The 12,481-nt window shown below is 41.9% G+C and overlaps 1 pseudogene; it reads right to left on the minus strand.

The window, feature by feature from the left end:
* Window positions 1-28: 28 nt before the first annotated feature.
* LOC149169392 (uncharacterized) lies at window positions 29-608 on the minus strand (annotated as a pseudogene).
* Window positions 609-12,481: the final 11,873 nt, after the last annotated feature.

A 12,481-nucleotide genomic window follows, 5' to 3' on the forward strand; every position in this document is an offset into this window, starting at 1 on the left:
CAGGTGTCCATTAACAGCCCGACCGCTATTAAAATGACCCAGATCTGGATGTGAAATTACGCCCCATCGACTGGCATGTCATCACAACGAATCCAAGCCAGATATCGTTCATCGCGGGATTGCTCATGACTTCTTCAGTTGGACTGGTGTCGCAATCCATCTGAGAGCATGTGGCCATTTTACCGATGCGACTGAGTTTGCTATCAGCCGCTTTTGAAGGAAATCATAACCGGAGGTTCCCGATTTCCGTGTTTGCTTCCGACGAGAAGTTTGAAGGGCACAATACTTCTCGTAGAATGCAGTGGCCTTGTCTGCATAGATGGCGGCAAACGCGGCTTAGTGGACGCCGATTGATTCTGCAAATTAGCTCTGTGAAGACGGCATCGGAAAGATCCCACGTGAGTCGTCGGTGCACATAGGCATCTGTACTCGCTTGGCTCAGAAGTAGTACTAGTCTTTGGAAGAGCCGATGGAGGAATGTACAGATTCTCGCTGTTTAGTTGCGTCAGCACTTCGTCGCAGCTCTTAGGCCGTTTTCGGAACGATTTGTTGTTCTTGATCGCGGATCGATCCGGAAAATTGGAAATCAGGAAGGCAGAGTACGACATGACTATCACTGTGGGAATTTGTCAATGCGAGGAGGAACCTGAATGATCCTTGTGTAACTGCTTAGTATTTTAAAGATTGGCCATGGACCGATTAAAGATCGGCCATGAACCGCTGCATATAGATACACCAAACCACACCAGTGCCGCAAGTTTCATTCAAACCCTGACATATCTGCGAAGCTCGGCAATCCGGACTTTTGCTGAAGCGACAACCATCAAAATTTAAGACAGAGCGCGCCAAGTCTTGCAAACTGCTACTTTCATTTTCTTTAATCGATCAACCAAAAAATCTTGGATCTTGATGCATGCGACTGAAAAAGGCTTGACAGTTTAGCAACAGGTCGCTATATGGATTTTTTTGTTTTTTTTTTTTAAATCTAAAATTAAAAACTAAATTTTTTATTTTTTAAAAATCTAAAACTAAAAAACTAAATTTCATCTAAAAAAAATTTAAAGATGTTTTTTTATTCACAAAATTCCTTATTGTTTTTTTGCAAATTAGTTCTCCAGCAAGAGTATGTTTATTTGAACAAAATCAATAGACTTTTTGATCTTCCTGATCGCACGAAGCGCAGGAAGAGAGCATACTAATTGATTGATTCGTTTTTATTCATGCAGGGGGGGTGTTTTTGAAAAGACGAAATTTAAAACTAGCTAAATACTAAACCATCAGAAAACTCAAACTTAAACTTCTTTGTGAAGATCCTGCTGTCACCAGGTCTCACAAGTTATTTTGTCTAAAGAAAAATAAATACTGAATTAAATTCTAATGCCTAATCCCTTAGCACCATCCCCGGCAACGGCGCCAAAATGTTGGGCAACATTGCTGCTTTAAATTATCAACCAGGGAAACTCGTAAGCTTGTGATGGTGCCAACAATATATATGCAAGAGTAGGCAACTAACTCTATGTCTAGCTAAATTATTTACGATTCAATATAATATGCAAGGGAAGAGGCTCCTAACTAAGGAGGTCCTGGTTGTCCTTCCCTACAGTATCATAGAGAAATCATTCATAAAACCAGAAACTTGAAATAAAGACAAGAGAATGAACTTTAGTTGTTGTTCAGATTCAAAGAGAGAGAAAGACTAACTTATTCTCTTGATTGTCCTCTCATGTACTAATCCAAACTAAACTAAGATTCATCCATAAACATAAGAAATGAAATAACTTGAAACTTAAAAGCATAAAAGGATGAATTTCAATTACCATATAAATCAATGGAGAGAGAGCCTAACTTAGACTCTTGGTATCTCCTCATATGATACTTGAAACATAAAAGCAAAAGAATGAATTTTAATTATCATGCAAATCAAATGGAGAGAGAGCCTAACTTAGACCCTTGGTTGTTCTCTCATATGCTGATAAGATTCTAATTTAAAACTCATTCATCAATCTCAAACAAATCCTCAAACATCAAACATCTAAGCAATTAAATGAAATAAGATCTAATATGAAATAAAATGTTTCTCTCATCCTTTTAGAGTGATCTCAATTCTCTTAAGAACAAGACAAATTATTCCATATACTACATTAAGGAAAATTAAATCTAAAACTACATAATGGAAATATATGAAAAATTTATATCTAAAACTACATAATGAAAATATATGTAAAATGAAGCTTTATTCTATTCCATCATAAATTGGATACAATGCTCTAAGAGTCCTCCTTTTGGAATGGAGGAGGTACTCCTATTTATACAATAGGATGAGATAACAAACTCATAATAATGATCCACTAATCTCTCTTTTAGTTCCATACATTTCTCAACCATCTAGACACATAACCCTATCCTCCATGATCTCCTCCATGAGGTCCATGATTTTCTCCATGATGTTTTCCATGAGGCTTATCTTATCAAATTCGAATTTGATCATTCAAGGCCACATAAAGATGCCCTGGAAGCTTCCTTTGTACCTACACATGTCAACAAACTCATTCTAATTGTTAGGTATAAGTATAAGCATATTATTTTCTAAAGTTTAGCCATAAATTCACTTAAAAATGTTAAGAATTAATAAACTTTGGAAAATCATAGTTATAACCCAATAATGAGGTAGATGGAATGATGTGGAGGTGGAATGGAGGTGACATGAAGGTAAAATGTGAAGATATTGGTGAATAATGGAGTGAAAATAGGGACCATTGTGAGGCCCAACAACAAGCTTGATTTACATCCCTATAATCGACACACACTCTAATTGTCCCCTGTTTCTTCATAACAGGGACAATATTCGATACCCAATCGGTTAGAGGAACCGGGTAGATGAAACCAGCATGGAGAATTTTTTTAACTTCTGCCTTAATGGCAACGGCTTTCTTGGGGTTCACCTGCCTTAGTTGTTGTCGTACTGGTTTGACATCTGGATACATCTTAATTTCATGTTCAACGATACTTGAGTCGATGCCTGGCATTTCACTGTATGACCAAGCAAAGACATCTCTGAATTCACAAAAAAGAGCGTTATATATTTCCAGTTCTGAAGGAGAACAACATTTGCTAACATAAATATTCTCTACAACATCTGTTTTAGTCGAGATATTTATGGCTATAGCCTCTTCAATGTTGGATAAGTTTCACTCTGAATCCACCGTATTTACAGTATTTGATAGAAAATCAAAGACTGAAGGATGATAAAGGTCATTTTGAGTCTCTTCTTCACAATCCGGAAGAAGGGAACGATGGTGGGAATCATTCCATGGTGCTCCTTCAATTACCATAGCTTGGAGAATTCCTTCGTCGGTGACATGCACTTGCGACCAAGGATCTGAAGGAGTACCATATTCTCTAGACCTATCTATCCAAACGCTTGATGAGCGTTGATTTGGGTTTGCCTCCCATGCTGGAAACATTGATTGCTATAATATTTCCATTGGGCTTGGGGGCAAAACCATTGCATGATCCATGTTGATATCGTTTTCTGAGATCTTTGTAGAAGATATCATGTTGCAGGTTCCTATTGACGCTACTTCCGCTAGATTGATTGGAGGTGGAAGAGCGAAAGTTCCAATTAGTATAGGATCTTTTAGTAGGCCTACTCCGATATTTGGTGGGCTCCAGTATTGTAGCAATAATGCTACAACTCCTGGAGCTTCCTATCTCTAATTTTATCAACCCGGTAGTTCGTAACAAACTTGGAAGCGACTGTGTTGTATGCACAAGTACTAGCTCTTGTCGCAGCTGTCACTTGGTCAGCTGGCACAAGTCCGCTAGGGCTCAAGCCAACTTCTATATGTTCTCATAAGAAGCTTTCTAAATGATGGATGAAGGCTATCTCAAAGGAAATTGACCTACTTTGCAATAATGAACTGAAAGCCAACAAAACAGGGAAACCCTAGTAAACCCTAATCTGACTAGTCTAATCTCTATGATGCAATGGTGGGAGTGCAAACTTCTAGAAATGATGCCATTACTTCTAGTGATATGAGATGCATGAATTTAAGCTACTTCTACTGAAAAGAACATTGTTTTTGTATTTTTTCTTAAGTGGTTGGAGTTATTATGATTTTGTTTCTTATTAGGGTTTGACTGTGTAGGGGTAGTTCGAAGGGAAAGAAAGCTTGGGAAAGGTCAGGAGGGCTAGGAGAGGTTCCAGGGGATCCCTAACGTCATTCCACAGAAGTCCACAACGTTCAGGTGCTCGGCAACCAAGTTTGCAGGCTTCTACAGGATGTCTGCAGGGGATCCTACAGGAAGCTCGGGATTTCTACAGGAAGTCTGCTAACTTCTACAGGATGTTCTATGGTTGGAGTTTTGGGTGATGGAGGAGTGGAGGAGTTGTATGGGTGGATAGGTAGGATGGAAAGGGAGCTTATGATGGCTTAGGGACAGAGATATGAGATGAGGAAAGAGTGCTTGCAGCTGGTTGGTGAATGGAAGGGTGGAAGCAATGAAAAGTCCAAAAAGATGGAGCTACGTGAACAGTAGAAGTGTTGGAAGGCAAAAGATCTGAACAGAGGTTGGGTAGGTGGCTTTAGGCGCAGTTGAAAGAAGAAGAAGATAATAGAGTGATGCAACGCAGTGTAAAGGAAACAAATCTGCACAAAACCGAGAATTCACCAACCTATCCTAACTGTGTTATTAAATCAACGAACAGCAATGTATACTTCAGAGAAAAATTGTGCATGGAGTTGGAATGAAGAAGTACTGCTCAAGATCAGAATGCATGGATGGATCTACAATTGAAATGACTGTGTTGTAGCTTGAATGAAAGTATAAGACTGTGTTTTTCGGTGGTTGGTACGGTCTTCACCCCCAATCTCTAAACAGAGATGGCAGTGAGTGCACTGTCAACCTTTTCTTGGAGCTCTAATGAATGATGATCCTCCTACTCTAATCTAAGCAGTTAAAAGCACTTGAACCGTAAAATAATCCTACTCAATCACATAAAAGAAATCAAATCAGCAGACTGTAATTTCTAAATGCATGTCAAAACAGAGGAATAAAGTGCTGAAAGGAAAGACAAGTAACAATACAAGGAAGAGGAGGTCTATTGCTCTCAGGTTGGGCCCTAACCTGAGAGCTATAGCTCCCTTAAAAACTCAGAATTGAATCCAAAGCTGCCTGCCTTTATTGAATAATCATGAATCTAACATCATGCCAAAACTGGCTTACAAAAAGCAAAAACCGAGCTGTAGCTCGTGCTTAGAAATTGCAACAGTAGTTCAAAAGTTCAAAAAGCTCTTATCAAAGGCTACGGCCTTAATATTTATACATGATGAGGATCCAGCTAGCTTCCTCAATACGTGGAGCTTGGCTGTCCAACTGAAAGTTAAACTGCTGTAAACTGTTGTTCCTTTAGAATCCGTTGGCTGCCTTTAAGCTCGGTGGGGAGAGCTGTTGGAGCTCGGAGTTAGGGTGGAGATCAGGAGGGAGGTCATTTAAGGCTGTAGACAACCTCCCTATAAACCTGCAATGCCACCTTTGTTGTCTCCTTGTCTCCTTCTGCGTGGTCTTTGCTCCCTTTAATGACAAAAAACCTGAAATCATCATGTATTAGCCACATAGATATAATGCCTGCCCTTCTTCCTACAAATAACACGAATATACCAAGAAATGAATGCATAAGTGATAAAATATGAAGGGTTGAGCAAGGTAAGTAGGCCAAATGAGCCCAAATTGTTACCAAAAATTGGGGCTCATCATCACCCCCCAGCTAAAATATTTGCTCATCCTTGAGCAACTTAGTCCAACTCTTCATCCTTCATTGCTTTTACTGCTACCCTTACATCCCAAGCCTCTGTGGTAGTGTCCTCCTTGTTGATATGAAACCCAGCTTTCCTGTTCACCTCTTCCCATTGTTCACTGTCATCCTCCTCTGTGCTGCCTTCAGTCAATCCTAGCAGCAGTGGTGGGCTGAGTTTAAGGCCAATCCAGCTGGCCTGGAGGCTTTGCATGGATTTCTTGTAAAGGTCTACCCTTACCAAAGCTTCCCTCATCCGAGTTGGGGTATGGTACTCTCGGATTTTCAAACTGTGTGCCAATGTATTCCATCTGCGTGTGCATGCTTGGGCAGCATTTTCTCCTAACAGTCTTTCCATGTCTTCAAAATGAGCTATGGCTTGGGCCTGTTGATCCATATATCTCAAGGAAGCTGTGGGATCAGTAGACAAGTGTTGGTGTGCTAAGATGAGTGCAACTGGATCCTCTGGTTCTGCTCGAATGAATAATGGCTCGTTCAATTCTCGGTTCATGACCGATTTTGCTTCAGCTGCTCTTTGATCCTCATGGTTCAACCATGAAGCGAACGCCATCAATTGCATATCACCCAAGGCAGTATTGGGATCCCAGGAAACTTCATTAGGCAAGGCCAAATTGTGGAGGTAGAACTCTGCTAATTTGGCTTTATCTTCTGACGAACTAGTACTGCACAACTCAGAAAATTGCTGTGGGTCTTGGATCTGAGAAATACCTCTTTGTGCCAAGGTATTTATTTGGAACTGTAGCCATTGGTCCTTCAAGTACAACCCATAGGATTTGGCAGGTTGTCTGCACTGTATTGCCTCCATGGCCCAACTGGCCATGCAGGCCAATTGTGCTTCCTTTTGCTGCAGTTGTTCTTTTAGAGCTTGCACTTCAATTTGTGCTTGCTGTTCTGCTTCCTGTAGAAGTGTCATTGGCTCCTCAAGACCGGTGGTCAGCTCCTTTTTGCCTCGTTTTTCTTCTGTGGTGTCTTTGGAGGATGTACCTGCCCCTTCCCTCAGCTCCTGTAGCTGCAATCTTAGCTTCTGGTTTTCTTCCTGTAGGTACACTCTTTGGCAATTAGCCACATGTTTAGCCATGGCTAATTCACTCCTGACCTCCTTGAGTTACTCTTGTAAGGGACCTATGTCCGCCACACCCTTTGACTTGGCGATCTTCATCCACGTGTGTGTACGGACTCTTTCTTCCTCTAATGCAAAAAACAGGGGTACAGTAAATTTCTGCGGTATGATTTTGCCCGCCTCTAAAAAGGTGTAGTATGAACTCAGACTAGGCTGAGGGCTGGGCTCTGGCATATGTTCTTTTTCTGCCTCTTTAGGTGGCTCTACCTCACCCTCCCTTGGTGGTGATTGTTATAGACAATTTTGTGCCTTGCAGCATCAGGCATGAATTGTCAATAATCCAAGGGATCCAAAGTCCCTAAACATGATGTTCCTACCCCTAGAGGAACAAGGTCAGCAAACCAACAGCTCTCAGATCAGTTCTCCACCTGAAAACACTCAAAAACAAGCAATCCTGAAATCAAAGCAGGTGCTCCACTAGGTTTCTGCGCTGAAACTCAACTCCTCCATGGTGTACCTGCGTTGCAAAGAAGGTAGAACAAAGGCCACCTGCGCTGAGCGAGATGGGACAAGTGGCACACTGAGTCATTGCTCTGGAATCTTCCAAAAATGACACTTGGATCAGGGATTTCGCCTTGTGATGAGTCAGAGGCTCTGTTTCTCCAAGTGGAAGCAAGGTTCTCCAAGTGGACTCAAGAACTGAAGATCAACTGAAGAGAGAGAGGACACAAGGCAGCTACACATCAGTTGCAAGCTGGCTCATCCTTTCTCAATTCATCTATATATTGAGCTCTCTCCTATGAGCTCAGGAGGCTGGAATTTTGTGCAAAGTAATGATATGATGTTGGTTTCACTATAGAACTATTGGGTGATTGCTTGAAGGAGGTGAAGAGGAGAAATTCTTTCTACTGGGAGGTGTTGCTGGATTGGGACCTTCAATGGTTGTAACACTCTCAGAACTTTACTTCTTCCATTAATAAAAGCTATTGAGGTTCTTCTATATGCACTTGTTTCAATGACGTATTGTGATAATTGTATATTTGATTTATGCTAATCCTTGAATCAGTTATGATTGCATGCTTCTTGTAGTTTCCTTCTTTGTTATTTTGCAGGATCTCATTGTAGCTGGGCCAGCAAAAGAGCAAGGAGCTGGGAGCAAGCAGCAAAGAGAAGAGTTTGGATTCGACATTAAGCGCAAGGCAACGGTTAGTGCATTTCTTCATTCTCTCTTGCTTTCATAAAGAAGTAAACCTTAAGTAGTTTTCTTTACAGTTGTTGCTGAGGTACTATCACCCTTAGAGTAGGATAGGGTCATCCGAGTCGGATACTTTTCCCTACAACAAAACTGGCGACTCCGCTGGGGATCGTATCTGTTTGATTGTTTGTAGTATTTTGCTATTCATTTCCTGAACAAAAGAGTACCAAATCGAAAAGCTTTTGACTATATCAAAAGCGAAGTAGAGGGCAGCTACTCTAGCTCATTTCTGAGCATGTTCATGATTTGAAGAGCTGATCTACAAGGATCCTTGTAAGCTCTTAGTGATAGCTTTTCATCTTCCTTGTCATCCCTTAGTGTGTGCTTGACTGATAGCTTCTGATTTGAGCAAAAACTGTGAATTTTTGAGAAAATTGTGACCCGGAAACTGAGAAAACGCAACTTTTGTTTTCCAAAGCAGGTAGTACACAGGCTACCTGCTTTGCAACGCAGGTCCCGAAGGGGCTACCTGCGCTGAGAGCCAGACTGGCTGTGCAGCACCTGCGTTGGCCCAATTTTGCCTTGTGCATTTGGGGTTTCCTCCCTTTTTCTTGCCTGTTTTCACTATAGATTTTGCAGCCAGTTATCAGTCTTGTACCTGTTCTGAAACCAACCTTACTTGCCATCATTCCTCCTCTGTTATATAACGAAATTGTACTTGTTCTTTTGTATTTCTTACATCATTTACAATCTCCCATAACGAAAGTGAACTAGTCTTGCTTTGGCCTCTTAGATCTGAACCTGTGTTAGGCATTTTGCTGGTCTAAAGAGTTAGCTTGTTTGCTGTCCATAGCTGATTAGTCTTTTTACTTTCATCATTATGGTTTGATTTCATGTATTTCCAGTGATTAAACAAGTAAATCTTAAGGTGTCTTTTGATTTTGGACAAGCTTGTTTGTTTTCGCTTTAAATCGAAATCAAAGTTATATAACAACTTTCTTTTTGTAATACATCAACATTAAGAAAGGGAAAAGAAAATACATGCATTGTGCATTTTGCATTTGAAAAAGGTTTGCATGATGATTTAGGAGAAAGTGCATTAGTGTGTGCTCTATGATCTGTGTGAAAAGATTTGCCTTTCTTCTCCTCAGTAGTTAAGATTTTCAAAGTTGAAAGATTGAAAAGTTTGCTTCTCATCTTAGACTGCATTCAGGAATTTGTTACATACATCTCGTGGTGATCCTTAAAGGCAAACTGCTAAGCAAGATCAACATTAAAATAAATCCAATTTACTTAACAACGCTTTGAAACATAACGCAAACACATAGAGGTCTAGGTAGAGATGTGTTCCGGCGTCGTTAAACGTAGTGACTGTCGATCTCTACGAAGGTGGGTGATTCCTCCTGAGAGTCGGTGGCACTAATACGGACTTGTGCTCCCACGTACCGTCGCGTATATATTGGGAGACCCCTATAGGAACAAAGCCTTTATCCATAGGAAGCCGTGTCGGCCGCCCTACTGATCGCGATGCAGTGAACACAGCATTCACGAAGATCGACCACCCGTACCGTAAAACGTATTCTGTGGTTTCGCGAAAAGTTTGGCACACCCTCTGCCTAGAACTCCAGAGTAGTTTCTTTTGGCCTTTTTCAAACTCTATAACTAAAAAAGTCCATCCGAGCATTTGTCACTTCGGGCTCGTTAAAACATCGAAGGAGACTAGAGTCATCTTTAGCTTTTTCTCGACTCTTAAAACATGAAAAAGCAAAGTTGTGTCTAAAGCGTCGTTAATAAAATTTATTTTAAACGGAACATAATCACCTATTATTCCCGCGTTGATCTTTCAGTTGAAAAGTATGGAGCCCACCAACCAAGGAAGTCACCTTGGCGGAAGTCCCAGTCCCTTCTCCTCTTGGGGAGATGTTGGTGCGCCCCATATGGCCACATTGTCACTCCCAGGATTGACAATTGGCCTACCTGTATGGCTCTTTTCAACTAATGTAGTTCAGACCACCACAAATCCTTAGCAGTCGAATCAACAGTCAGACCAGTCTAGAGCTACCCACTAGCCTTCCACTTCTTACAATTCTTCCTCTGATCCTTCATCTTCGCAAGGTAGAGCCGGCAAAAGTCAGCCTCCCATGGAGAAGAAGGAAAAGAAGAAGAAAGAAAAGAAGCAGAAGGGGCCTATGGCGAAGGTGACTGGGGGCAAGCAAAAGACATCTGACAAAAATCCACACACTGCACCGACCGGGCCTAAATCGCCATGTGTCATTTGCAAAGGGACCCACTTCCACCGTGATTGTCCTTGTATTCCCCGGATACTAAGGGACTAGTCCCCCAGGTTGCACAATCCGGTAGCATCAACCTCTGATAGACATGTTGATTGCATTCCGTCAACTAGCGAGAGTGAGGGACAAAGAGGGAGACCGAGATCACCCTGCAGACTGTGTGAAGGCGGTCATGCCATCCACCGTTGTCCATTCTTAGATGAGGCGAAGAGAGTTTTGGAAGATCGTCCGGTTTCACCGTTACGACTTCCTCCTGGATACCAAAAACTCGTGCCAAGTCCCTCGATAGTTGAAAATCCAGCTGGCCCGATCAAGTGGTCAGCTGAAGTGTCGGTCATTGAGAATGAACCTACTGAATCCAGACCAGACGAAAGTCTAAAGGTCGAAACGGCAGTTGATCCGGTTCTTCCTTCAGAGGTTTCATCCTCAAATGACACCATCGTTGAAGATTCATCTTTGAATGACACCCTCACTGAAGAGAATAAGGATGACACCATCCAGATTCTTTTCATCAACACAGACTCTGATGAGCATCAGGGAAACGCGCCCATTCCTTTATCGCAGGAAGGAACATCGTCAGGGTCGTATCCGGCTGTGTATTCGGTCCCACCACCAAGCAACCTGGTTGTGTCCTTTGATTGGAATCAACTAGGCAGACCCCGGTTACCAGCCAGTATCCCATTCAGAATCATCGTCCAAATCTACAGAATGGTGATGGCTGGAACTATCATTGATGAAGGGGCATCTGTGAGTATCCTTTCCTCTATTGCTTGGAAAGCACTGGGTTCCCCGGCGCTTTTACCTGAGATGAGAAATCTATCAGGTTTTGATAAAGGAACCAGTCGCCCGTTAGGGATTCTCCCCAATGTTCCCGTTACATTGAAGGGGAAGACAGTTCATATGAACGTCATGGTCGTCCAAGGACCCTTGGTGTATAACTTACTCCTTGGACGAGACTATATATATTACATGGAGGCGATAGTGTCCTCATTCTTCAGAGTTATGTGTTTTCCGCACGAAGGAAGAATGGTCAAGCTCGTAGACCAATTTTCATTTCCAGGATCACGCATCGCAAATAGTCAAATACCATCCCTTAACGGTTTATTCACTCAAGGAATGCCTCCACCCCCGGTTCTACTTCCCGATGAATGTGAGTGATTCGGAAAGATGTAACTGGGACCCAGGGGGCATGCACCCTGGCCTGCCTTGGGCAGAGGAAACCTTAGGTATAAAGTTAATTTCCGCAGAAGAATGGGACTAGTCCGTACCCCTTCCGAAAGAAGGAAGAGAGAGTTGTTCTAGGATAAAGTTCTTTTGTCAAAGTTATATGAGTGAGATAATCAGCTTCTCGCTCCCTTTGTCTAAAAAGTAGGCTCTCCTAAGGGAGGAGATCCATTTGTGGCGGCAAGTAGCCACCATCTTTGAAGGCAAGCCTCACCCATTAAAACATATGTTTTGAAGGATAAGTAGGGGCAGCCTCCAAAGAAAGAGATGAAATTGCTGCAACAAGTAGTCACCATCCTTAGCAACCTAATGATAGACATCGCCGGGAAAAAGAGTTTAGTTTGCGGCAGTGAACAGAACCATTTTTCGGATAGTAAGAAAGAGGCAGCGCCTTGAAATTATACTTTATACCTGGGGGCATGCGAACCTTTTGGAGTGCAAGCACGGGACGACTATTTATTTTTTAAATTTTTAGGTCCTCCCTTTAAACCTGTAGGTCTAACCCGTTAAACTCGTAGTATTAGCCGTTTCCAGCTTGCATAAAGAAAGGATGTGGGGCAAAAGTCAAAACTTGCCAAATAGGAGCATAGCTTCGTGAGATAAAGCTCCTTAAAAAATAGCTATCTCACCTGAGGCGTTTCTTGTATTATGACTGGTATATTCGAGCAGTTTTAGCACACAGTTCATGCTCGTTAAAAAATAAACGCAAGATCCGAGCAGTTTTCGCACATAGTTCATGCTCGTTAAAAAATAAACATAAGTTGTGAGCAATCTTCCCCTAGAGTTCAAGCTCACCCAGAAAAAATGAACCGGTAAATAACCTTGGCAAATGTAACCTTTGACAGCCATATTAAAGCCCTTGGTCGTGTTCTTGCAGTCTCACCTCCATCCGTTCA

The sequence above is a fragment of the Pinus tabuliformis genome, chromosome 4_2, assembly GCF_031772625.1.
Source record: "Pinus tabuliformis cultivar Carrire ecotype Pingquan chromosome 4_2, CPIR1, whole genome shotgun sequence".
Taxonomy (NCBI): domain Eukaryota; kingdom Viridiplantae; phylum Streptophyta; class Pinopsida; order Pinales; family Pinaceae; genus Pinus; species Pinus tabuliformis.